Source organism: Struthio camelus, chromosome 4 (genome assembly GCF_040807025.1).
Source record: "Struthio camelus isolate bStrCam1 chromosome 4, bStrCam1.hap1, whole genome shotgun sequence".
Classification (NCBI taxonomy): Eukaryota; Metazoa; Chordata; class Aves; order Struthioniformes; family Struthionidae; genus Struthio; species Struthio camelus.
The window spans coordinates 52,493,256-52,519,789 of NC_090945.1; the positions used below are offsets into that span (position 1 = coordinate 52,493,256).

The 26,534-nt window shown below is 36.3% G+C and overlaps 1 long non-coding RNA gene across 2 annotated transcripts in view; it reads left to right on the top strand.

Annotated features, from left to right (window-relative positions):
- LOC104138320 (uncharacterized) overlaps positions 1-25,982 on the top strand; it is a 45,754-nt gene extending 19,772 nt beyond the window's left edge. The window contains exons 3-6 of one of the 2 annotated variants that reach the window (XR_011141045.1): positions 10,422-10,501; positions 13,399-13,487; positions 23,731-23,846; positions 24,679-25,982. This is a non-coding gene — a long non-coding RNA (uncharacterized lncRNA). Of the gene's footprint in view, positions 1-10,421; positions 10,502-13,398; positions 17,741-23,730; positions 23,847-24,678 lie in introns of those variants that run through there. The other variant, XR_011141044.1, reaches the window with a different exon arrangement.
- Positions 25,983-26,534: the final 552 nt, after the last annotated feature.

Here is a 26,534-nt window from a genome sequence, read left to right on the forward strand (position 1 = left end):
TTTCCTTGCCATATTAAATATAGTGAAACAGAAGCCGAGGTGGACTTTACTGCCCAAAGGTCATGGCATAGCCATAGACCTTCTGAGAATCAGCTGCAAGGCCGTTCTCCAAACTGATCAAGGAAAAAAATTTGAATCCCCAAATGACTCATATCTTATAACGTCATAGTTGCACTCTCTCTCTTCCCCTCTATCACACTGAAGAATTTAATTCCTTTTGCCCAGCAAAGCAGCTTTAAAAGGAGAAAAAGATATTTTTTCCCCTCTCTCTTTAAACAGCTTGTGGTTTAAGTACTCTTCCAAAACATCTAGGGTTTCATCTTCAGGGAGAAAGGCCTTGAGCAAGAAACTCTAATGTATTAGGTGAACCGTTTGACTCAGCTGTTAGCAAAAAGCAGTATTATTTTAAAAGAAAAATTGAGGTTGTCTGTGAACACTGATTTTTTTAGACATGTGATAGGAATTTCTGAAGCAAGCCAAACAGACTGAGCACCTGAAGATATAAGATGCCTGGATTATGGATCCTTGTTGGTTTTAATGATTTAAGTGGGAAGCTATGAAGCATCAGGAACAGAGCTCTTCTATGCACCCAGAAACAGAACTTAGTGTTTGGCAAATAACAGTGTTCAAACTTTTCTAAGCTCTTTTCTAAAAAGCCTATGGAGCTTAAATCCTTTTTGCTTAGGCAGACTTGAGCAGAAATCATGGCTGCGTTTCTGGAGATGGATAGAATGTAGTTTCCTAAGCCTTTTTTGGGCAAGCTGCCATGCGTTTCATAAGAAACATATCCACTTAACTTGGAGCTCTGGATTCCACTAGACAAGCAAGCACTGAAGAATGAAAAATTGCTTAACTAAGACCAAGTCTCTTGTATGGAGCTAGCCTCTGATTGCTATTGATTTCAATGAAAGTGGGATAATTAACTTCCTAGGAGCTTTTCAAAATGTAACCTATATTATGAACATTCTAAAACTTCAGATGATTCTTTAGAGATATTCTAGTAACTTTAAAGAGCAGAATCAGAGTATTGTGTTAGAAATATGCTGTTCATGCATGATTTCTGCTTTTTGCAGTATCAAATGCATTTAAAACTGGACAGCTCCTTTGTTCCTACAAAATATTTAGATTTGTACATGTACTGTTTTCATAAGAGTATGAGTCCTTATTTGTTTGCACAATGCTTTCATGTGTATACCTGCTCGTTTTGTTTCCAAAATTAACTACTTCTGCACAATCACACTTTTAACAGAAGGATTTGTAAAATGCGTTTTTGAAATTTAGCCTTGGTTGTTCTTAAGACATAAGACGAGATTAACTTCACATATCAGCTTTCTCTTTAAAGCTTATTAGCATTTAATCAAGATTAGGTATGTGGTCAGACTTCTAGGGGAGGTGTGTCACCAAACAATAACGTGTAGAATACAATGCAAAATGGCCTATGTTTTTCCATCCTAATTAAAGTGGCAGGAGGACTATATAGCTGCTGGAATCTGGCTCATCATCTGGATGAAACCTTGAAAATGGGGTTCTTTTCCTGATTCTACCATTCAATTGATGTTTCACTGTTTTTTTTTTTTTTTCCCCTTTAAGAAGTCCAGCCATCATATAGTGAAGGAGAATAGTTTTCTTTAAAATATTTATGATTTACTTACGACATTAGTGATTATATAATTTTAAATGACTATGTTTCTGATTTGGCATCTATCACAAAGTTATTTATTAAGCTGTTGATACAAAGCAAGGCCAAGCAGAATTATAATTACTAAAATTCTAATACTTACCAGAATGTGTTTTCCATCTAGAAAAACTGCAGTAGAATTTTTAAAATGAATAGTTTTTTTTTTCCAAAGATCATCCTTATCTTGAACTATGCCATAAGTTGTATATAAAATTAGAAAGTATTCTCTATCTTTGGCATAAAATTCATGGCCTAAATTTTTTTTCTATTAGATCAGAGGGGCTGATTTTATATACTGATTTCAGGAGGAACAAGAACAGGTCCTCGCTTTACTGCTACTCTCCCCAAGTATCTTTTTTCAAAACCATATAGTCAATACTTTAAAAATAAACCTTTTCTACAAATTGGTATAATATATAATTCTCTTTCCTACCAGAATCCATACATTCATATTGACAGGGGTTTACCACAAAGCCTCTCTTAAAAGACTTTCATCTGTAAGGAATGTGCCCATAATCATTGTATTCTTCTCTGGGATCTTTCTTTATAAACTACAATATCCTTAACCAAAAATAACAGTTGTCCAGTCTTCCTTTCTCTTAATGGGTTTCATTCTTTTTCTTCTTTTGTTGCTTTAGGCATTATGTATATTGACAGAGATGAACACAGTTGAAAGATTGGGTTTAAAAAGAAAGCATGATGTTCTATAGAGCTGCAATTATGTCTGGCAGGGAGAGAAAAAATTCTCATTCCTGTTCTCTATCCCCTAAGCCAGTAGGTATGCATAAAAAAAATCTTTCCCATTCTTCAAGACAGCTACTTTCGTCATCAGGAGAAGTCTTGAGTACGAAATCTTATGTTCGAATTGACCTAAGCTTCATCTGCATAGTGCCCTTAACCTACTGAAGACAGCTAAATTTTTTTTCTTGATTCCTCTTCTGTGCACATAGTAAGAAGTAAAAATCACTTGAGAAAAATCAGAATCTGTTACATTAACTTGCAATTTTTATGCAAAACACAAACTGTGATAGTTTCTCAAAGCATTATCATTTTTAGATATCCTTACATTGTTATCAAGGCTGAGCCTGTGCAATTTTTCAGAAAGAGATGATCTGATAGTCTACGATCAATCTATACTTAATCGGATACAAATCTTGAAGGAACATTTTACCTAGACAGATGACTATACTACACGAAGAGTAACTACAAGCGTGTTGCTGAGTAAACCCTCAAACAACCTGGATGCCTGGTAACACATTTGAATATAACAAACTCAGTGCTATTTAAATTATGCAGAAAAATATAAAGAAAAAGTAATCTTAGCAATTATTTCCTGTGAGCCATACCGCCGACACATTTTCCTATCTGTCCATGACAAATCTTGTCAAAAACTCAGTTTAGTAAGAATATTTATTCCAATTTGGTTTGCATAACCTATATTGAACATAGAGTAAAATTCTCCTCTGACCTCTGCTTCACATAAACACATACATCATCTGACATTTCGTGAAATAGTAGGGCAATACTCTGTGTAATTTAGAAAAATAAATTAAATGTTAAGTAATGAATTCTAATTAACTTTCTGGGTCTTATTATTATTATTATTTTTTAAACATTGGCAGAAAACAAGTTCAGTGCAAGTAAGAACACTTTTCAGACTGGAAATATAATCATAAATGTGTTTGAGCTCTGTCAGAATTTAAACCATCAATGCATAAGCTGCATTCTGTTTTGCTGGTCACTTTGGGGTGCTTTAACTGAAGGCTTCAGTACAATGTAGAAGATGATTTGAAAGAAATTCCAATAAAAGTTAGAAAAGATAGGGCTCTAAAAAGGTTTATAAGCAGTAGAATAAAGTGTTTATTTTAAATGGAGTAATTTAATACTGTTCTTTCCTGTAATTTCTCTCTGAATAGCAGAAATGTATCAAGGAAAATTATATCTGTTGCTTTAATCCTGTATATGCTTTATTTGAAACTAATGTTACACCATTATTAAAGAAGAGTTGGCACATATCTATAAACATATAGGCATGATTTCCACTGACATCTGCAACTGAGTGCAGTGGGGCAAAAACAAAATAAGGCCCAATAGTAATATTTCTGTTATGGATAGTACATTATCTGGACACTCTATACTAGCTATGGCAGTCAGACTCCAGGATTATTAACAAATGGTGGAGTTAGCCTTGTAATACAAAAAGGCTTTATTCTCTGCATTTTTTTTATACATTCATTTTTATGTCAAATAGAATCAACATACCATTTGCTGGTAACTCTCATTTAGACTCAGCCTCAGAGTCTTACAAGCTTATGGATATAACAGCATCAACTTCTTTGAAATTTTGTTGGATTACAGGAGGAAAGATAGCAAAACCTGGAGAGGGCACGAAAGATAAAGTTTAGTGGAGCTGAGCTGAAATCTAGGTCAGCAATTGTGGCATACACACATGAAATATCTTAATTTTAAAAGGATACTCTGCCTAAGATTTCCTGTATGCTTATATGCAAGACCATACATCATGGCAATTTAGCTTCCACTAAAAAAGAATAAAAGTATAGATGTTTTCACCTGGAATACCAGAATCTGAGATATAATATACTGCTTCTGTATCTATCCTTCAATCCTCATCGCCAGGAAACCCTAAGAAAGAGGACTCCCTGGAAATGAAACCATGGCCAGATAACGATTACAGAAATAGATATGCCATTTTAAGATATTACTGGTATTGCTGCTCTTTGTTATTGTCAGTCTACTGGAAAGCTGAAGAGCTCACATAAGTGGTCTTTATCATCTGTATCACCAGGTGAAGAGAGCTGAGTTAGTTTAAATACTGTTCTCCATGCAGGGTAAACTAATTGGACTGACTTTCAAAAGAAACAGATAAGAAGAATCAAATTGTTTGAGAGAGAACACTTCTGCTGTCTTTGTCTTCTTCTATTCAAGTCATTCTATTTTTCAGGAATACCTAAATAATCTATATTCTCTCCTATTAGGGTATTCCAACCATTCTTCAATCTGAAAAGTAGTCATATGGCTACTATTTAATAACTTTGTAAATCATAATTTCATTAATTAGAACAGTAAAAATAACGTGAACTGTGTTTTACAATAGCAAAATATAACTTAGAAGAGCTTAGTAATTTAATTGCCAAGTAGTTTCCTTCACCATGTTGTCAACAGCACTGATCTAAGTCAAACAACTATTCTGTTCAGTTCTATCATCGGGCTCCAGTGGGCGTTCCAGAAGATTCATGAAATCATCCCCGCTCATACTTACAGAACTCTAGTGCATTGAATAATAAATATGATAATTTATTTCTGAAAAGTGTGGGGACTGAAGTAAAAAAAAATCACAGCAGGTACCTCATACCTTGCAAAATCAAATCATTAGGAGAAAACAATCCTTAAAGCACAGGCTTCTTCTCACACGTACATTTTGACAACCAGAGAGATTATTTCAGTCACTCTCAGAAGTTAACTTGAATCCATTTTGCATGCCGTTTAAAACTACGGCATTGTAGCTGCGTTATTTAGAACAAGAGCGGTCTGGTCCTCAAATCAAAGGCTTACAAATGCAGTAAGTATCAAAATCATATAGTATACACACACTGCTCTGTTTCGTTTTATTTACAAACTTGAGTACATGCATTTAGTGGGCTGCCCCTCTGGTTTTGTAGGAGACATTTATATGTGATGTGGAAATATCTTGGCATTGGTATGCTATAAATTATATAATTGATATCCTAAATATGTCCTAATTTATCACAGTATAGAATGTTTCCTATATTGTCAGGACTTTCTGATGTAGCAGCATTTCAAATTTACGTTTTCTACTTAATTTTCCCACAGAACCACAGGAATATAGTAATGATCAGTTTTTAAATTTAAACTGCTTTAGTCAATAGTAGTTTGCAGAAGTGAGCATTTAGTTCAATAAAATTCGGGAATAGCAGTGGATAGCTATTAATTTCACTTTCAAGAATCTTGATTAAAATTTATTAAGAAAGGCACATGGAAGCTGAACAGTCTGGAATGTGCAGTTATTTTGCTTAGGCTTCTATTTATTTATTTATTTAGATGGAGGGGGATTATAAACATAGGGCCAGACTACAGCACATTTACTTTCTTGAGCTGTATAGTACTCTGCAAAATATTTCAGGTGTATTTTCTATAGGACCTCTCAAGATGTTCACTATTATTCTGCACGAATATGAGGATACCAGTAAGTCTTAGATATAAACCAGAATGCACATAGACACAGAAAGCATGATGTGCAACCTTTCTTCGTGGGAGCAAATTAAGTCCACAAGACTCCTCACATGTACAGTCTGCAGGTTCAAAAAGTCGAAAATGAGTAAACCACACAAAACAATCACTTTCATCCTCTTGCTTAACTTACTGCCTGGGCGTTCATTCTCTAATTTTGTAAAGTAGGGTAAAGCCTCTAACTATTGCTAGCTGGACAACTGCATGATTTTTTTTAAGCTATCAAAATAGTCTCTGTAGTGACCTCATTTACCTAGTAACATTTAACAATGGAAGACAATGATTGCATCCCTTTATCACAGACATATTTTTAACTTTTATGAAGTATATTGCATTTACATTTTATTTTTTAAATTCTACAAAGTGAAAAATTGTTCAAACAGATTGGTTGAATGTTCATGGTTTCTTAACAGATAATAGTAACTAATAAGAGGATGCCACTTGAGGAAGAGATTAACAATAAAAATGAATATATTTTGTTTTCTTTTGCACACATGCAAATAATTATTGATGACCCTATTGCAACTCCCATACTTTATCAGAATTATATCCCATGTATCAGTAAGGAACGTGACAAGGGAACTTCTTTATGTCTAGTATAAATCAATGATTGCTGCCTTAATTTAAGAGCTGAGCGATGATAAGATGCTGTGACTCAATAAATTTGTTCTTCTAATATTATGCAGAAGAACATAAAACCTGTTTGTGCATTATAATGTAGCAATAACATACCCATTCCTAATCACTGGCACACCTAACTCTTATAGCTTGCTTATAGCATGCACAATAAAAAGTTTGCAAAATAGGAGAATTTCTAATTTTCATATACCTGCATTATGAATCCCTGAAGCTATTACAAAAACATACTAAAATACTTAAGCTATAAGGAAAAAATACAATTTACAGAGTACATTTTCTTATTATTGCCTTTGAAGATAGCATCAGTTGTCTAAACAGGCCTATAAAACATTTTAAGGGTTGCAAAGATACACCTTAATGCACTTATCTTTCCTTTCTTAATAAAAGATAAAGCAATAGCAACATTCAGAGTGATAAACAAGCAAAAGAGAGCAATAACTTACTGCTTGCCTAAGTTGACCTCAAGTCTAAGAATCAAGGATTGCTTTCTGTTGGCTCTGGTATTAGTTCAGCTAAATCCTAAAGCATATTCTTAGATGGCATGAAGTTGCCACAATTGCAAGCAAGCAAAGGAATGAAGGAACATTGCTTTATCCTAGCTGCAGATCAGGGCCCTCCGAGGACTAACCACCTGCCCCTGTTTTAGAATTAATGGTGGGGTAAAACTGATTGTTTTGTAACTGTTAGCAGAGGATTTGCTCTCGATTAGTTCTTTTTGACCTTGTGTCTTAACGCAGATATCTCAGTGGGAAATGAAAAGGGAGTGGGAAAGGTGAAACAGAATGATAAGGAAGCTGTGATATTTTCTAGTGTAAGAAATTAATCATTTAATATACATTCAGGGTGAACTTTGTGATCTGTGGAAAGTGTATGTGTTTATTTTAGCGTTTCACAAATTCAGCCCCTTCCAATTCATTGATCAACTGGAAAAAGAGAAGGTACTGTTTATTGTAATGTATCTGTGACAAGAGTGAGAGGGAGAGGTGTAAGTCTTCCTAAATTAGAATTGCTTGACAAAGAATATTTTTGAGAAGTCTCTTCAGTATAAATCATGTTATTCTAGTTCAAAGCAGCAAATTCAAACAAATGTACAAAATATATAAACTACTAAGTTCAGGATACTAATGTAGATATGGCTGTTTACATTCTCACCCCATTTTGCTAAGCGTGAAATGTTGAAAGCCATTGTAGAGACCACAAGCATTTCAGTCCTGGCTTTAAGTAAAACAAGATATGCAAAATGGAAATTATTTCCTAACTTGAGGAAAGATTTAGCAATATGCACATTTTCTTTGAGTAACAGTTTCATACACTTAAATTGTTCAGTGGTGGAATAGATTAATAAAATCTCCTTTTTTAGCAATAGAAGGGAATAAAGGACTTCATAAATATATGCTTGCAGCTTGCGTTTACAAAATCTGCTAATGACCCCACTAATGGAAGTTAGATTATGGAATATATTTTGCATCAGGTTCATGCCTGAAGCACCTATTATACAAAGAGTCCTTGACAGATGTGTTTTTATTTTGGATCCACAGTTCTTCACTTAGAAGAACACATATCATATTTGGGAAGGGATCTTTCAGTGCGTGTATTTGCATGTACTGCTACCTTTTTTCTTGACATTTTTTGAATCTTTTTTACACACTTCTGATGATTTCAACTTTAAGTATGCAAAACCCTTAAAAGAATGCGTGATACTCAGTATTCGTTGCTGTGTGACCCTGACCGTCTCTGGTGTGTTTGTATGGCCAGATACTCTTCCATCTTTAAATACTGTTTGTAACCTACGGCAAGATAACTTTTAGACTGATGCCATAAATAAATAATCCCTTTTTTAGCACAGTAGCAAGCTAAACAAAATTACTCTCTTAAGATGCTCAGATCTGATATTCGCGTGATCCCACTGATGGAGAAAAGATTACAGAAAGTATTTTACTCTGGGTTTATTTTGAAACTGTAGGGCCCAATGCTCATACTGTTCAAGACAATGAAAAATTTCTCATTAATTACAGAGAAAAGAAGATTAGGTACAGAATAGGTAATCTAATAGATAGTAGATTTCATTACTTATCTCTGTGGCTGATGAAGTTACATACTAACTTTCCATTTTCCCTGCACTTCAAGGTAAGTATTTGCAGTATTCACCCTTGATGAATAGTACAGGCAGTCGTAGACTACAACCTGTGAACCTTCCCCCCTGCAGTTCTGCTGTGAAAGAATTGCCCTTTTTACTTTTTTAAGCAGCTGCGATGATTAAATCAGTAAAATACTACAGAAGAAGGGCACTCTAACCAGTGTCATGACCAAAGGACCATACTATGCCTTTTTGTTAATTGTGGTGCAGAACCAAAAGGCTAGATGGAGATGAAGGGTGTGAGCTGCTGGGTGGCTATGCAGACATTTAGGAAAGTAAAATGGGTTACAGGACCATGATTTTGAGGATGTCTGCAATGTCCAAGTGCAGAAAGTAAGCTTCCAAGCAGAGAGAAAGATGCCTTGTACCCTGACTCTGCTCTCATCTCAGTATTATCCTTATGTTCAACAGGAACACAAAACCGATCTTGAGAATCTTGTTTTGATTTCTTATAGTTAAGAATTAACCCCTGTAGCTCAATTTCATGTTGTGCAGACTTAACCTCATTAGAAAGAAGGAGATGACTAGATATTACTGCCAAATATTAACTCTATTAATTCTAAAAACAAGTATAAATATTAATCATACTATTAAAGCTACAATATTAAATATAGACAGTTGGGTGGGAGAGAGTCACAACCTGAAATATAATGTAAAGATAGAAACAGCACATTTTCAAGCTTCATTTCATTATGCCAAGAATCCCGATCATTTGAATTTTGATACTTTTTGTGATACTACCAACAAAAATGACATCTGTAATACAGGTAAACCCAAAAACCAAGTAAAGCCATGAACTGACTTTGCACAGGTGACAAGCTAGCTATCACTTGGAAAAGCTTTGGGTTTTGAAAATTTAGACAAAATTAATTAAGCCATTTAGAGATTTACATTTCTTTAAACTCTAAATCCATTCCTTTGCCTACCCATTGATTTTCATCCATGTCAGTAAATAAATTACTATTAGCTATTTGAGTTGTTACAGCTACATATTCTTTATATTCTTTTTACTCATTATAAAGCAAGTATATCTTTTTAGAACAGATTCCCCATTCATCCCTTTATCATCCTTCAGGTACTAGAATTTTAGAACTGTAGCATATTCAAAAGCAAATGTTATTTATTTTAGTCTGCTGTGGTTCTTTATTTCTCAAAATATTTTGACAAGCCTTGGAGAATAAGATGGTTTTTGAAAAGGAAGCATGAATGTAAAAACTATGAATACAGAATGAGATAAGTGTAAACCTGCAGAAGACCAAGGTAATGGAATTAGAGAGAACTCAGCTGGGATACAAAAACCATTTACTTTGATAAGTGGGGAGGAAAAAGGAAGGAAATTACTTCTGGGTAGATTTTTCAGACATTTCCTATGCACAGTGGAATGTTAACATACTGAGAAAATTCAGGGATGCAGTGATATATATGGCGAGCAGGGACCTAGGAAGCAAATACATATATATATGTTGTGTTTGTCATCACCAATATGCTTTAGTTTTCTCTCTCCTTATGATCTGGCTCCCACTGCAGTCCTTGTCCTATATTCATCTAAAATTTGAGCCAACTTTGGAGACAGTTTGCTAACCTCTCTCACCCTTGAAAGCTCATGGCCAGTTTGTGTAGATCAGCAAGTAGGAAGTCAGGGAAGAAGCATTAAAGAAACAACTAAAAGAAGTGACGTGTAATTGTTCTTTTTACCAGCTATCTAGAGGGGATCATGGGAGGATTCATATGAGGTTTACTTCTCCTTGCAGAAGAAGAAAAGAAAAAGGCCCTTACAGGTAAGTTTTTAACTTCTTTTAACTTCTGTTAGCTTTCCTTGGACACTCATCCCACACCAACCTCTTGGTATAAGAGAGCACTAATGTTAGTGGGAGTTACACCCCTCCTGCAAGACAGAAGGAGGTATTAGATAATCTGCACTAAAAGGATGAGGAGGATGGCGAGTTGTTTGAAAATCTGTAAACTCCAATAATAAATGTGTGCTGGGCAATTTACATGCTTTTTTTGGTTTATCCAGCTAGTACACTTCATTCTAAATTTATCGGCTACCTTTAGGTCCACATGTATAATAAGGGCTTGTAATACAAACCCACATCTATGCTCAATGTTAAACTTTGCTTTCTTAAAATCATCCTAACCATTCTCTGAGGGATTCTTCTGCTATAGAAAATCTACCAATACATATTTCCACAGAATGGCTCATTGATTTCCTTCCTGTATTTCATTTTATTTCTTATGCGGAATCTGCACAGCAATTAGGTGTTCATGTTTCTGACTGCTTTTTCTTTCAAGTTTTCCTTTTAAGGATTTCCTTCAGTCTTAGTTGGATTTATGTTTTTATTTGTGGAGCTCTTGAGCTGCAAATATGAAGGGGAGGCTTAACTTTATCACAGTATGTTCTAGCTGCTTTCTTTTCAGTAAGTCCAATCCCAGCATGCATTGGGAATTAAACTTTTAGGGTCAACAGTGATATAACACATTGATATGTATATATGTGCTTTTTAAAATTCAAGAGATCGAAGGTCTAGACATATTCATACACATATGCCTGCATGAACATTGACTGTCAACATTTAGAGGTCAGGCTGAAGTCACTGCAAGATGTTTTTAGTTATTTCAATGTACGTTACAGTGGAGCTGTGGTTAAATGGTAAGTCATATTTTTTCTGAAGTTGTTCACTTAAATATTACTGGTAGAGTTTTTCAAATCTATTGCATATTCACAGTTCTGATTGATTTCACTATGTACTGTTCAGAAAATCAGGGCAAATATTCATCTATGTTAAGGTGACTAATCTTATGCTTCTTCTTGAAAATGCTTAGTAGAAAAACATTACGATGGAACCTTTTTACTCCTGATGACGAAAACTATAATTCATCTGAAGTAGGAATTAGGTTTAAAGATGCTATTGTGTTCCCTCATGGGAGTTTTAATTTGATTTTGCCATTTTCCCATACATACATATATATATATATATCGTTTATATATATAAATATATATATATAAGGCTCCCAGAGTTGACCACATATCCTGTGATCCAACAGTGTGCCTCTTTTGGATGAAAAGAGGTGATGCAGCATAGGAATTCCTGATGATAATGCATTATAGCAAATGGGAAGACAGCCCAGAGGGGAAAGTAGGTATCTAAGGCAACCAGACTGCTGTTGCCAGATGCACTGCAATAGCACATCCAATTAAATGTTTTGATTTATTTATTCTAAGACTGCAAATATTTCAAGTCACTATATGTCTTTTATTGAGAAACTTGACTTTTTACCTCAAACCAAATTTTTCTATAGAAATATAAAGTGTGTTAACATATATAAAAATGACAGAACAATTTCAAATTTCTGAGAGTTTTTTTGAGGGGAGGAGGTATTTGGTTTTGCTATACTATTGGGGTTTGATGCAGATAGGAAAGAGTAATGTACTCATAAGCTAACAAACAGCAGCTGGTTTAAAGCAATTAGTTATATCAGAAATTGTATAGAGTAGGGGAAAAAGAGATAACTCTATGTATTAAGTTCTCATTAAGAAACAAAGGTGTTCAGAAACCTCTGTAAAGTGAGCTCTCAGGTAAGTATGGTTGGACGAAGCAGACAGAATGCACCAGATGGAGAAGCAGCTGGTTTATGTGTATAGGAGAAAGGTATTTTGTTTTTCTGCTTGTTATAAACTCTTTATAGTGCTTTTTTTTTTTTTAACGTAACTAAGTATTTAACACCTTGCAGTGGATAATAAATGTTTCAGAAGACAGACATCTTAATAAAAGACCCTTTGTTTTGCTGGTAGACAACAGGAATCAATCTCAACTGTTTACATGCCCTTAATTGCTTCCTGGGGATCTGTGCCCAGCACATACCTTTATTATTTCTGATACCTCCCAGTGTTCAAACAGCACTAGAAATAGGAAGCATTTACAAAGATGGGTGTATATAGCAGCCATTGCTGGGTCAGAGAATATAATCAGATGAAGATATGGATCCCCTCCCTTGATTAGGGACGCTATAGCTAGATTATAAGCTCTCTCCCCTTTACTCTTATCTTTGAAGAATCAGATACCATCATCTTTATGATATATTAAGGGGCACAACTCACAACCATGCAGATATACATAGATTTGCAAATATGAGTCTATATACTTAAATTTGTAGAATGTATCTCATAGCCATTGCCTAGTCTCATGAAACATCAGCAGAATGCAATGATCTCTGCTGAGTTAATGCAGTATCGAAAGAAAGAAAGAAGGAAAACCGAGAGAGAGAAGGAAGGTGGTAAAAACCACCGGAGGCGTGATTTACTCTTTACAGAAATGTAATTGTTATGCTCTAATTCTAAGAGGTTGGCAAGACAAAATATTTCAGGATTTCTGCGAGAAATGCCCTGATGCTTGCAGCTTCATGTGCCTGACATACATCATTAGCGTGAGCTGGTACCACTATGTAACAATTAAGGACGTGTGCCAGAAAAGTAGGCATCTGGGTCTAATTTTACCAAGAAAAAAAGACTGCTTGCTTAGTTATCTTATGTTGCAAGACAAAGTTGTTCATGATCTTGCAGATTGGAGGCCATCTGGAAAAGGCCTGTGACTGAACAGATAATTAATCAAGTTGAGAAATATTTCCGCTTTATAGAAGCCATCATCTTTTACAGAGAAATCTTGTTTCTTCACAGGTGGGAACAAATGTAAATGTACACTGAAAAGTAAAGGTGGAAATGTGGAGCCAAGCACATTTGCTGGAGAATGGAGAACTGAAATCCCGGCAAGTGAACCATCAGCTTCAGCAGACATGGGCTGCACAAGCAGGCAACATTTGTCATGAAATTATAAACAGTGTTGAGTTTATAATGCCTCTGAGTCCTGTGCTTGGAAGCAAACACCTGCTTTTTTAAAGGAATTACTGTTTTCTAGCTGTCTACCTGCCCCTCGGTGGCACATTCCCAGTTCCTAAGCACAGGGAGTAGAAATGAACACATTGAGCCAGCTCTAAAAACATGAGACGTGGTTTCCTGGAAAAGATGGGTGCTGCTAACAACACGATTATGGTTTACGACAGTGTCCTGGAAAGGCAGCCTGGCTGCTGGCACTGGTCCTAAGGCAGGCGACGGTGTGGCACGGGGCTCTGCATTTGGATAGTTAGGAAGTGACAGCAGAAATCATGGCTTCGAGAAGGAATGGTCTGGTCAGCACGAGCTGCTGCATTTAGTAGCTGGGGCTCTATTTTTTTCTCGGTCTTTCCTCTCAACTGCTTCTTCTCCCTTCTCCTCTTCCAACACAGCAGTGACTCAGAGGTGGCCAAGCCCTGGTCCCTTGTCACTGGGGCAATAACATTCAGCCTTGCCCTTCCTGTTCAGGACTATTTGCACCGTTTCTGAGTGAATGCGTTGGCGTTAGCTGCAGCGATTCATGCTCAGGCGCTTTAATGCAGCGCCTCCTTCAGTAACTGTGTGAACTAAGATTTGTGGTGGCGGAGCAGGCTGAGCTATGATACTGTAAACCATTTTGTTTGCTGCCTATAGCAGGGGCTGATTACCACTGGGGACAGCACGAGAAGACAGCTGGGGAACCAGGATGTCTTAATATGCCACAGCACCTTTGTTGGCTGCATTACATTACATAATATAAGCTGGACCAAAAAAAAAGGTCCAACAAAAACTACACATTTGGCAAGCCTGAGGTGCTTGATGAAAGCATTGCCTTTCTTTGTGTACTGAAATATTTACAAAATTCAGTATTTTCATTTTGAAGTTTAGCTATTTACATTTTTGAGTAGGCTTTCTGTTAATTACATTCATTTTTAATCTAAAAACATGTTTAAATGATCAAAATTTAAGTGAAATCCTTTGCTTGTCCTATGGCAACATTTTGAATTTTCAATTTAAAATGCTGGCATTCTACTTTTGTTCTGAGCCAGTGTTATTTTTCTAATTTTGAAAAAGCTAATAAATTAGAAAATCAATTTCATCCCCTATTAGATGACACTGTTAGGAACACTGAAAGAATAAGGAGAATAAAGGAATCTTTTGGCGTTTTAAAATGTCTTCTTACTTGCACCAGATTGCTCTCACAGCTGCCACAGAAGTCATGGATGCCATTGATTTTCATGCTTCTTTCAGCATTTGATATGATTGTTCAAAAGTGAACAAATGTGAGAGCAATAAAATGGACAAACTTAATTGAAAGTTTCATATTTATCTGGTGTTTTAAGGGACGTTAAAAAAGTTGTCAGTAATGGAGAATAACATAAGGGACCTCACAACTAGAATATAAAATCTTTAAGGAGGTGCATATTTTTTAAAATGTCAGCTTTGGCTTATACCTGAAAAATAGATGTGCTCTGGGATCCCTCTTCCACACTGAGTGCTGTAATGGAAAACACGCTCTTCTTACTTACACTAAGCAGGAAAACCAACAGATCATGTCAGACATAGAGAAATGCCTGTAACTTTTGACAGTTTCTGTACCATGCTTCGATGTTTATGAACTTTTCCTTAGGGAATATTTATCTTAGAAACCCCCGTAGAAAATCACAGGCCTCAAAAATAAATGGAAAGGGCATGGATATGAAAAATTGTGTTTTATATATACACTGGTATATAAAAAAGGCAACAAAAAGTAAATGAAGTAAAAAGAGCATTTCATTGCTAATTAAAAAGTTCCACGTTTAGAGGCCCAGTAATCTCTACTGATGAGGAAATATGTATGTATGAACAGATGCAACAAAAGTAATTATATGTCTTGTTATATTTCATCTAATTAGGAATTATGATGACTTTAAGGTATGCATTTAGAAAGAAACACAGCTAGAACAAGTCTGAAGCATGCACTCTGACCAATGCCTTAGATTCAGGACGAAAGGCAGATTTTATGAGGCCCTTGTGTAAATTAGATCTCAAATGCAGAAGAGACCTTAACACTGTTTTTTCTTCTTATAAGAAAAACTTGCAAAAATAAAGCTGTTGAAATGGATATTAAGACAGCACAAACACAGGGTACAATATAATATTTTCATAAAGGAGAAACTACATTGTAAAGTAGATTGTCTCCTGCTACTTGTAAAATCAGGTTGTCATGCACTGCTCTGTCCATAAAGAAGCATGACTGAATATAAGTTTTGGCATTTTTTTTCACTCTCTTTTGTAATGATAATATTTTTTACTTTGTTAATTAAATCAATATGTTAGTGTAGCTCCAACAGAAAAAGCAAGAGGCAAGTGGCAAGGATTGGGCAGCCAACGGCTATTTTACACCATCTGTATACTATTCACAGGCAGGGAAGACTCTGGCCGTTTAAGTTTAGTTTGCCAGGGAAAAAAGGGTGCAGCTTAGCAGAGAGTCAAGATTAATGATTAACAATGTACAGGTGAAGTTTTTTGTAGGTTTTGTTTGTTTATTTGGTTGCTTTGTTGGTACTTTGTCTCCCTATTGCTCTTTTAATTGATTTACAAATTATTTTATGTGGGATAGCCAAAAAATCTCAAAGGACAGAATTCAATTTCAGAATGCTTACAACATTGACTGTCTTGGATAGGGTAAAAGAGGTGACTCTTAAGAGAACCTCTCCCTTACTTATTTACTCTTTACCCATCTTTCTAGTAATGCTCTTTTATCAGTGATAATACTGCCTCTGACATCTGCTACATAAGCGCATAGCATTCATTCCTAAGAAGCTATCAGTTGTGAGGTGTGCTACAGTAGGGTCAGAGCAAAATTACAGTTCTGGTATTTTTGCCGTTAACTTGGTACAAGATCAAAGTGCTTTGGAAAACAGCTTGTTTCCCCTAAATCTGGGTGTTGTCACGGTAGGGGAAATCTGAACAGGCCTGATCTTCCCTGCAACAGTTCCTTCTCATAATCTCTCTGTGGAAGAGGGACCAATATGAGAAAGGGGTGATGCTTTTGTAGTGATAGCTCTGGAGACTCAGGGGCCTGGTTTTGGTCCCCGTGCAAGTCTTGCAGTAAGCCACGTTTCTTCATGAACGTTTCTTCAAGAACCTCTCTTTCTAGGGAAAGGTGTGCAAAGCACGCCTTGCTTCAGACTGGCGCTTGGGATTCACCTTTATACTGGTGAGAACACTGTGGTGACCCAGCAATGGTGCCAGAGAGGGGTTTAGATAATGCGTGCCTATGTGGGGGGATGCGCGTGCGTGTGCGTGCACGTGCGTGTACAGAAGCCTCAAGCAACTCCTGCAGCCTTAGGAACAAGGCAAGCAGAAAGGCACTAGATTCCTTTTTCATTAGTTAATCACTTTTGGATTCGATCTGTGTCCATTTACTGCCATGCAACACTGGGTAGATGTTTCTTGTTTTTCTAAAAGGTGCAAAGTGGTTCTTTTTATGATGATTTTTTTTTTTAAAAAGGTAGATATAAAATGGTAAATATAAAGAAGGAAGCTTGCTTTTGCATAGCCAGTAAGCAATTGGTTTATGCTGCTAAGGAATATTATATTTTGATACTGAAAAAATAGAAGAATATTTAGGGCCTTTCTAATGAAAAAATTAATTACCTGATACCACTTTGTGCCTAGTTGCAGGGGAAGAGTACAAAATGTACCATTTCCATATTTATCAAGCTGCCTTATGACCTGCATATAATGAGACCTGACCACAGTCATGAATATGACAATGAATCACAAAGTATGTAAATTAATTTAAAGACAAATAAAAATAGATCTTGGATAATTTTTTCCTAAATCCAGAATATTTTTCTCTAAATATAGGTGTTTTAGTTAACAGCTGAGTTATGTAAGAGCTTAGATATATACCTGTTAGTTATGAACTGCATTGTATGCTGTCTGTGGTATGTTATAAAGATAAAATGTAGTATTCATTGTAATAATAATTATGTATTACATTAAATGTGTAGAACAGCTATGGTGAATAACACTATGCTAATAGAGCAATAGGAAAAGTAAAGTTCCCATTATACATTATACACCTCTTACTGAGTTCTGTCATCAGCATGCTGGTTGGTAACCCATGTCAGCCAGAGTGGTATATCTGAATAAAAAGCATAATAAGGCCACCATCTCACCATGAAGTAAAACTCCAGTTTGGACATTCACGAAGCTTAGGAAATATTAGATATGAATAAATGACCACATCTGAACTTCACGGCCAGTTCTCCTCTATGACTTTTCTCAGCTGAATGAATTTAATGTGTAACTATTTGAAAAAATGTTTGCTTATAGAGATTCCCTACATGCTTACAAAATTGATGTACATAAAAGCATTAGAGGTTGGGAATGAATGCGTCTTTTAGATTTGTTACTATTCTCACATCCAACTTGAAATCATGTATATCTGTATTTTGTAAGGGCAGTTGCCCCTATGGGAACAGTTAAACTAAAGATAGGGGTGGTTAACAAAATAACAAAGGCATTTTTAGTCATGCCGCAGCACTTGCTAGACACTTGTGAGATTCTTAAATATTATACCCATGTGCTATTGAGGCTCTCTTGAGAGGGCTGTAACTCTCAGGACATAGGCTCCCTGTCTGTAATATTTCACTTCTCACCTTTCCCAGGACTACTGATGATACCTGGACTCCACAGCATTTTATGAGCATGCTCTCCCAGGGTTTTTTAGGTGTGCTGGATTTACAATACGTTTTCCAAGGCTTCTGTTAATTCAAAGAAGACATCCAGACTTTCTCAGAGATGTTAACCACAATTACTTTAAATAGCACAGAAAATAATTGTAGCCGAAAGAATAAACATATCATTCTGTATGGTTTTGTTTGGTCAACTTTTAGGAGATTGGTCAACTTTCAGGAAGTGAGTCAAAGTACTCTAGAAGACTTTCGTGCCTTGAACACCATTTCTTCACTAAATCATAGAACCAGAGATTCTCAGCTGTGCATTGATTACCCCTTTATTTTCCTGTCCAAACATCCACAGGGTAGAAGACACTAACTCCTGTACGCCACTGTCATATGTTCCCCTGGTTAGCCTACTGAGGTAGTTAAGTTCCTTTCTCACATCCTAGCTTCCAGCCCACAAGGCAGAACAAGATTGATTTGTCTACAGAACTGCACAGTTAAATCTATTCAAATGTCATTGGACCCAGATGATTCACCCTTCCAACTTAGATGCGGTTGTGTGCCATACATTTGTCCATTGACTGCTTTTTCCTTAATCCCAGAGAGTATCTCTGAAAAGAAGTTAATTCCTTGAATTCAGTTAAGCAACCAAGATCACACAGTTACACTATGACACTTAATATTTCATAAGAACACTGCAAAAATTCCCATGGTCTGCAACAGCTGACATTTGTTGGAATAATTTATGCCTAAGCTGCTAAAGGTGTAGCTGTGATCAGTGGGGAGAGGTGTGCGTGCATGAGATTTTAAACATATTTTGTCTAATTCAGAGATCTTTAAGGATTTCTCAGAGCCTCTAAATTTGTCTGTGCGCCCATCATTTCTGCAGGATTTGAAAGTCTGGTGGTGAGTAATGACTTATTATAGTATACTCAGCAGTGAGAGGTGCAGTCTTAGGCTTATTCTTTTCATCATGACTGTACTAGCTGTGTTGTAAAAAACGGTAAATAATATACATTTCCAGCTCTTTATGGCTTTTTGTTTTCTATTAAGGTCATTTTGGCTTTTAAGTCCTACTCAGCATTCTTTCTATGCCCCCATACCCCTTTCGTTTTTCTCCCTTTCCTCAGTGCTCATTTTATATCTCCCATGCTGAAACAGGTCAGGCAGCTCTCTTGCTGTGACAGGAGGGTTAGAAAATGTTAGAGGCCTCTCTCAAAATGACTCACAGACTCTGAAAAGAGTAGCCTGGTGGCTGCAGGTTTGTAAGAAGTTGGACAACCACATGAATCCTCTGTCTTCATCAGCCTCTCTGCAGAAGCATGTGATGAGTGTAGAAAGATGCAAAAATGCGTGACACAATCTAGGTGACTTAAAATGACAAATACTCAGGATATCAGATGTATGTTCCCATTACAGAAATTGTCTCATAATGCCACAGTGAATTTTCCTGTAGAGATGATTCAAAGCAATGAGTAGGACCTACTGAATAAACAGATCCCTTCTCGTAGCATGAATATTATGAAATGCCTGTTCAATCACCTCCTTACCCTACCATTATTTAGTTTGAAATTTTGGGAAATAGTAGCAGCAGGAGTGTGTCCTGGGCATCGTGAAAATGAAAATACATATCTGATATTTTAATCTTTGGAAGAAATCTTGTCTTCATTAAAATTAATGGTAACATTTCTGTTGGCATCAATAATGTCAGGTCTCACTTTTTATTGTCTTTCACTTTTTAGCAGAAGAAGACATGATATTTAGTTGTATTTAGAGTTTTGCTGCGTAATATCTTGCCTGTGTAGAGAAAGTCCCACTTTTAATTTAAAAAACACTCTGTCTTTAAAGATGTCAAAAGCACACATGCATCAAAGTGAGAGCTGTTTATGTGGACTTTTTTCCTCCTCCATTGATTTTGGGCAGACTGAGGAAAGTGGAAGGGATAAATGGACTTAAGCTACATCTGACTTTGATTTTGTAACATCTAAATGTGATGCGTCAAATTCTGACAGAGTCACAACCAGCATTGTTCCATACCGGGGGCAAAATTATATATTTCTGAATGTAAATATTTCCGGCTACTTGTATGTAAAATGTGAAAAATAGTGTATAATAGGAAAAATGTTTCACTATTTTCAAGGTTTTCAGCCAAGTGAGTAGATGGACAAATGCATTTGTTTTATTTAATGAAAGGAGTTTAGCAGAGAAGAAATATTGAAGTGGGAACACCTACTATCTTGGGCTACTGAAACAAAGGAGAAAGTCAGTGGCAAAATTTAGCTCTAGATGTTCTAATGCAATTACATTTGAAAATCCAGCATTTTGCTGTTTCCTTCTTACCCGTTTTCTTCCTCTAAAAGTGGACAGGCTGTTTTTTCTCATCTTCTGTAGATCCTGGAGAGAATCCAGGGCCACCCACAGGTTATTCTGAAGCCAAGAGAGGAACAACTTATTTTTACTCCTGAAGAAACAAATGGTTTATAAAACTGAAATTTATCACTTCATTTTTTAGGTATCAAGAACTTTAAATGGGAAATTCTGAAAAGATAAAACAAAGACAGGAAGGAGTGTGCTGCCCCTAATTAATTTAATTTCTAAAAGAGAAAATAGAATCAGACAATATTTAGGAGAATTGTCTAGGACTCCCAGTCATACCACATATTCTCTGAACAGGGTTAGTGTAGGCAGAAGTGTAACTAATTCTATGTGAAAGTGAAAGTGGAAGAGGAAGATGCTCATACTTTAACCCCTTTATGCAAGCCTCCACGAGGGTAAGAACTCTTGAAACTCGTGGGGGAAAAAAAGAGGAATCCTGTAAATACGATTTAGCAGGTTGGAGAATATCTCCCATAAATTACCACATTCCACTGTTTGTCCTCTCCCATTCAATAAAGAAAAGGAAACAAAGGAGTGATTTGAAAGGAAATATAGGCCAGTGAAAGGAGGGGAAAGTACTCTAAAGAAAACTAGAAGTAAAGGTAAGAAAGGAAAAAATCCCATCTACTCCTCTGACATATTAAACACCAGTGCTGGCACATTGTCAAGTAATGGGATTACATGGAATAGAAACGTGAATATGCTAAATATATACAGGCTTAATTTGTGTTGCTAATTCTTGTTGTTTTTATCTCAAGACGGAATTAAAAGTATGAAAACTACATACCTTCATGCAAGTAGCAGTTTCCTGCAAAACAGCGTGCTTGCCATGCAGCATGCTTATGTTGGCCTAGCCCTGTGTCTTGCTTTGCAGAAGAAGTTCGGTTGGTCCACGAGTCAGCTAATATGAGCTAAAAGGTTACGCCAGTTAGCATAATTTTTAAATACTTTTCTGTCAAGGAAAGAAATGGCAGAAGATGGTATATAGTGCACTATACCTAGCTACTGTGCAAAACTTGCCCTGAGCTGGCAAAAGATTGAGTACACTAGTTATTCTGCACCATATACTCACATCCATGCTCTTTTCTCAAGACTTGGCCTTGCATTTGGAAGGATCAGGATAATGTATTGCAATAAAAGACAATCTCACCTGAAAGCCCTACTAGTACTTGATACCATTGCCAAAGTATGGATTGCCTATTACTGTGGGCAGGCCTCTTTTTTGATACTAATCCTTTGAGCCTTTTGCTTCACCTCTCACTTTTTCTTGCATTTGAGACAGCCTCTAACTTAGCTGATGCACTGAGAATAGGCCAGGGGCCTTCATGGGCAGAAGTCCCAGCAGCTTGAACTAAATAGCTTGATCTATTCGCATTCATTCTGTGGTTTGAGCAAAAAAATCATATGTATTATGCACTATCAAGTTGCCTTTGGCTGGGAATGTTTGTCACTAACAGCTGGGAATACAGTTCAGTGTTTGGCAGCAATGTAAATGTGGTTGATCCTTCACTTGAGGAATGGCTTCTGTCTGAGGCAAGACCACGAGCTGGACTAGGGCCCTCCAGAGAAGGTTATGGGGACCAGATGTGTGAAACAGACTGGCCATGGTACACAGGACAGAAATGCAGAGAATCAACTTTCTTATTTATGGTGGGCCATACTCATACAAATTGATATTGTTCCATTAATTTCAATGGAACTCTGCTGATTTACTAGTTGGGAGTCCAGTTTTAAATCCTGCTATATCCTGAACAGTAAAAACAGAGGATTAAAAGAGACCCAACATATGGGTAATTGGACCTCAGATTAAATTTTTAAGGGTAAATAAAACATAATAAAAGGAGTTTTACAGTGGCAGACCCAGGAAGAGAGAGCCTCTTGCTCTGAGACAGTCAGAAGATAGTTGAATTTGAAAGAACCCTCTACCTGAGTTGAATTCAAATCTTTGTGTTTAACTCAAATCTTTCAGTTCAAAGGTATGAGGTACAAGCTGGAATTTATGAAGTTAAATTCATTTTGATCCACAGAGTACATGTGCTAGATGAATAATGCTTCAGATACTTTAAGTAAATTTGATTAATTAAAGTGCCTAATGGTATTCTACTGTTTCTTATACGTCTAATTTTGTTTCACAGCTAATAAGAGCATAGAACTGAAACACTGCTCTCAGCTTGGTTCTGTTACAGATCAGTTATAAGTGCAACATGCAACTCAAAACCACACAGCTGCTTTACAAATATGCAAGCAAGCACTTCAGCTAATTGTATAATGATACTTAAATTACTGAGGTATGATGACATTCACTTATTACATTCAAGGAAACAAGTAGCACAAAAACATTATGTCAAAATGTATAATTTTAGTGTACAACTGGACATGGAACTGAAAGAGAGCTAATAACTTCTTAACTAGCATCAAACTGGGCTGAGTTCTCTCTTCTGGCCATTGCTAATTAAACACTAAAATATTTATCAATGATTACTTTTCTGCATACTTCAAAGCTGGTAACCTACAGAGGTACTTTAAATGTATTTTAATGTATTATTATTACTTAGTGGAGCTCAAATATTCACCAGTCTTTCTTTTTTTTTTTTTTTAACAAAAACCGGTGTTTCATGTTGCCTCCTGCTTGTGTGCACATTTCTGTTTATGCTTTTAAACAGTTCTAAACTAGCAGCATTCTTTCTTCTGCAAGACTGCATTTGTTTGAAATATATGTTTTTTCTTAAGTACAAAGGTAGTACTTTTTTCTATAATTTTGTTATGAAACAAAAAATTAATAGTTTCTCACTGAGAATTCTTGGCGGTCCAAAGTCCATGAATCTTTAGGCAAATTTGAATATAGCAGGATATTGGGATAAAAAGAAGGAAGAAGTATAACTATCATTACAGCAACCTGTATAGTTTGGAAAACGAATGCTGAGAGTGGAAAGTGCTAACAATATTGAAAAAATAACAACATAAAAGGAACATCTTTTGGCTCCTGTGAAACTTCTTGTGGCAGAAAACCTGAACATTACCTTTTAAGTTTTTTACATTAACCTTTTGATCTATGAACAAGACTCATTTTTTCAATATTCTGTTGCAGATCACCCCACCAGGAAAGGTCTATATTCCTGTATCCTGGCTGAGGAGGAAATAATTGTTAACTTCACAGAGCAAAACAACTGTTCCATTGCAACTATTCTGATTAGAAGTGAGCAAGTAATGAATTAGATGTGGAAGCAAACAAGCTATGGAGAATTCATATGAGCTATTTTCTCAACTGGACTCAAAGTCATCAACAGCTGAATGACAATATGTCCCAAGCCAGGTGCACAGGCATGGAGCCCTCAGCATTTAAAAAATATATGAAGGGCAGTTGCCGAGTGGTTCAAGGCATCTGCATCCCCTCCTGAGCCAGAAGACCTGCAGTCAGCGGCACAGGTGGACAATGCTAGCCTAGTGGCTGTGAGTCTAAGGATGGTGGGAGGGAGGGGAAGAAATGAGGGATATGTTGATTAAGAGTATCTTCTCCTCATCCACTGCTGCCAGGGCTCCTGTAAATTCCTGGCAGATGGCGAAGCTTGCCTTGCCAGTGAAAAAGTTAAGAGCATCTAGCAAAATAAACAGGATTTATGCTACCATAGAGGTAAACCCTCCCTCAGGATGTAATAGCACTTGGTGCTGATTGGCACTGTTTCTACCTAACTGAGTGAATTTGATTCCTAACAGGAAAGGGCAGATAATTAGAATTTAACATGATTTTCCTATGGAGTATGAGAGTCATACGTGGGCCTGTTGTTCTTTAGTAAAAACAAGGTACTTACATCAGTGGGATGGCTGACAGAAAAAGCTGCTTTGACTAAGGGTTCAGCATCTTGCCCTTATGCTCTATTCTAACGAATGTAGTCCACAAAGAAATGGCTGTCATGAAGTGAACAGATGTGCTTAGAAAATTGAAGCCAAATTCTGGTCAGACCTATGCAACTCCATTAGCTTCAGCAGAGCTGTATGGGAATATGTTAGTGAAAATTAACTTTCAGTTTCTTTGCAGCAAACTGGTCAGATATGTGGACAGAATCTTGGCTAAGTTTTGCTCTGGCTTAAATAGTATGCAATTCCACTCTGTAAATCAGAAGAGAATGTGGCCATTTGTGGAGAAATGTCTGCATGTGAACACCAGCGTCTACAACTACTGAACTCTAAATACAACTCTGTTTTGCTGATGTTTTAATTCAGGTATACTGCTGTAATGTGCAGCAGCAATCTCCTCCAAATTATTACTTTAATGAGAAGATGGTTATGGTTTTAGTTTTGAATCATGAAGCTGCTATTTGAGTGATGGTACCAACTGATCTGGATGAAGAAAGTCTTATCATCTGACACTATGCATGAAGAACATGCCCAGCTGGAGAAGCTTTGAAGCAGTGTAAGTAGGAGAATGAAGTTCTATAACATAATCGATCTGGAAAACAAAGACAGTCTGAGTCAAAGATGCTATCACGCTTAGTCATTTCTGTTGTATTTTTATCCCATACCATTGAAATCTAGAGTAAAAGCAAAGACAATTATTGCCTGTGGGACAGATCCTGCTGTCGTTCTTGATAAAAAGCCTCATAGACACCTGTAGGAATTTTCAGTTAAAAGAGATGACAGCATAGGAAATTAATGAGGCTGTGTGATGTGTTTTGTGATTGGCACCAGAAGAATTAACACCACAAATCTCTTACAGTGGAAATAATGCTGATTCAGTCAAATCACTTCTGGATTATCAATAAAGAACTGAACAGTTTTGAAATCGCACATGAAGTTTTGCTCTTGCCTCTACCACAAAGCAGTACAGACCACCCAACTCAGCTTTTCAGTTGTGTTGAACGCATGAATATTTGAAAGACGTCATGAAACAATTTAATATAAAATGCATTTTACAACATATGCTTCTTTTATAATGACACTTGGGAGCTGTGTAATAGGATGAGTGGTAGATAGCATGAGTGAGTGGGAAGCTGCTCTGAGCAAAATACATGATTAAGAAAAGATACAGCTGAAACATTCATCTATGAAATCCAAATAATAACCAAAAATTTTGGAAACATATCCTGAAATAATTCAGGTTGACCAGCAGCTGATGAAGCTGATAGGGCCTGAGGAGATCACAATAACTGAAGATGAAATAAAAAGCACAACTCTTTTACAAAAAAAGTCACTATTAAATACAATGACAAATATTGCATGTTTAACAAATGAACAGCCAAAATGAAGGCTTACAATCAGACTTTCCACTTGCCATACACTTTCTGTGTACATTTTAAGTGTCCCTTACTACTAAAAGCTAGTATCTAACAGTGTTAGAACTGTAAGAAAAAAAGAAAGAAAAAAAGAATGGAATGTGAAGTTGCAGACGGAGCCCTACATGAGAAATAGAAACTAATCAAACTATGGCTAGATGATTGTAATATGGCAAAAACATTAGGCTACATTTGGACTACAAATGTGGAAATGGGAATAGACTACAGAAAAGAAATAAGAGTTCAGACTGTAAATTCATGGGAAAAGATGTATATCCCTTGAAAATCTTCTAGAAAAGATAGGGAGACATATTCCCTAAGGTTACTCAAAACTATGTTAGGAAACTGACCTTATCATTTAGAAACTACTGGGATTGCAGCAGAGAAGGATGATCTGCTGTTGGAGTTTGCCTCAGACAATATTAAACACTGCACAACACTATACTAAAGAACTGAATATGATTCTCAGATGAAAGGAGGCTCTTATTTATATTAGCAATGTCGTAATAGTGTAGCTGCTGTGGCTGCTATGGTCTGAGGCATTAAGTTAACCTTCCAGCTTGCCTCCTCCTGCTCAGCTATATTAGTTTGGTCTTAGAAAATATATTATTTTTCCTGGCAA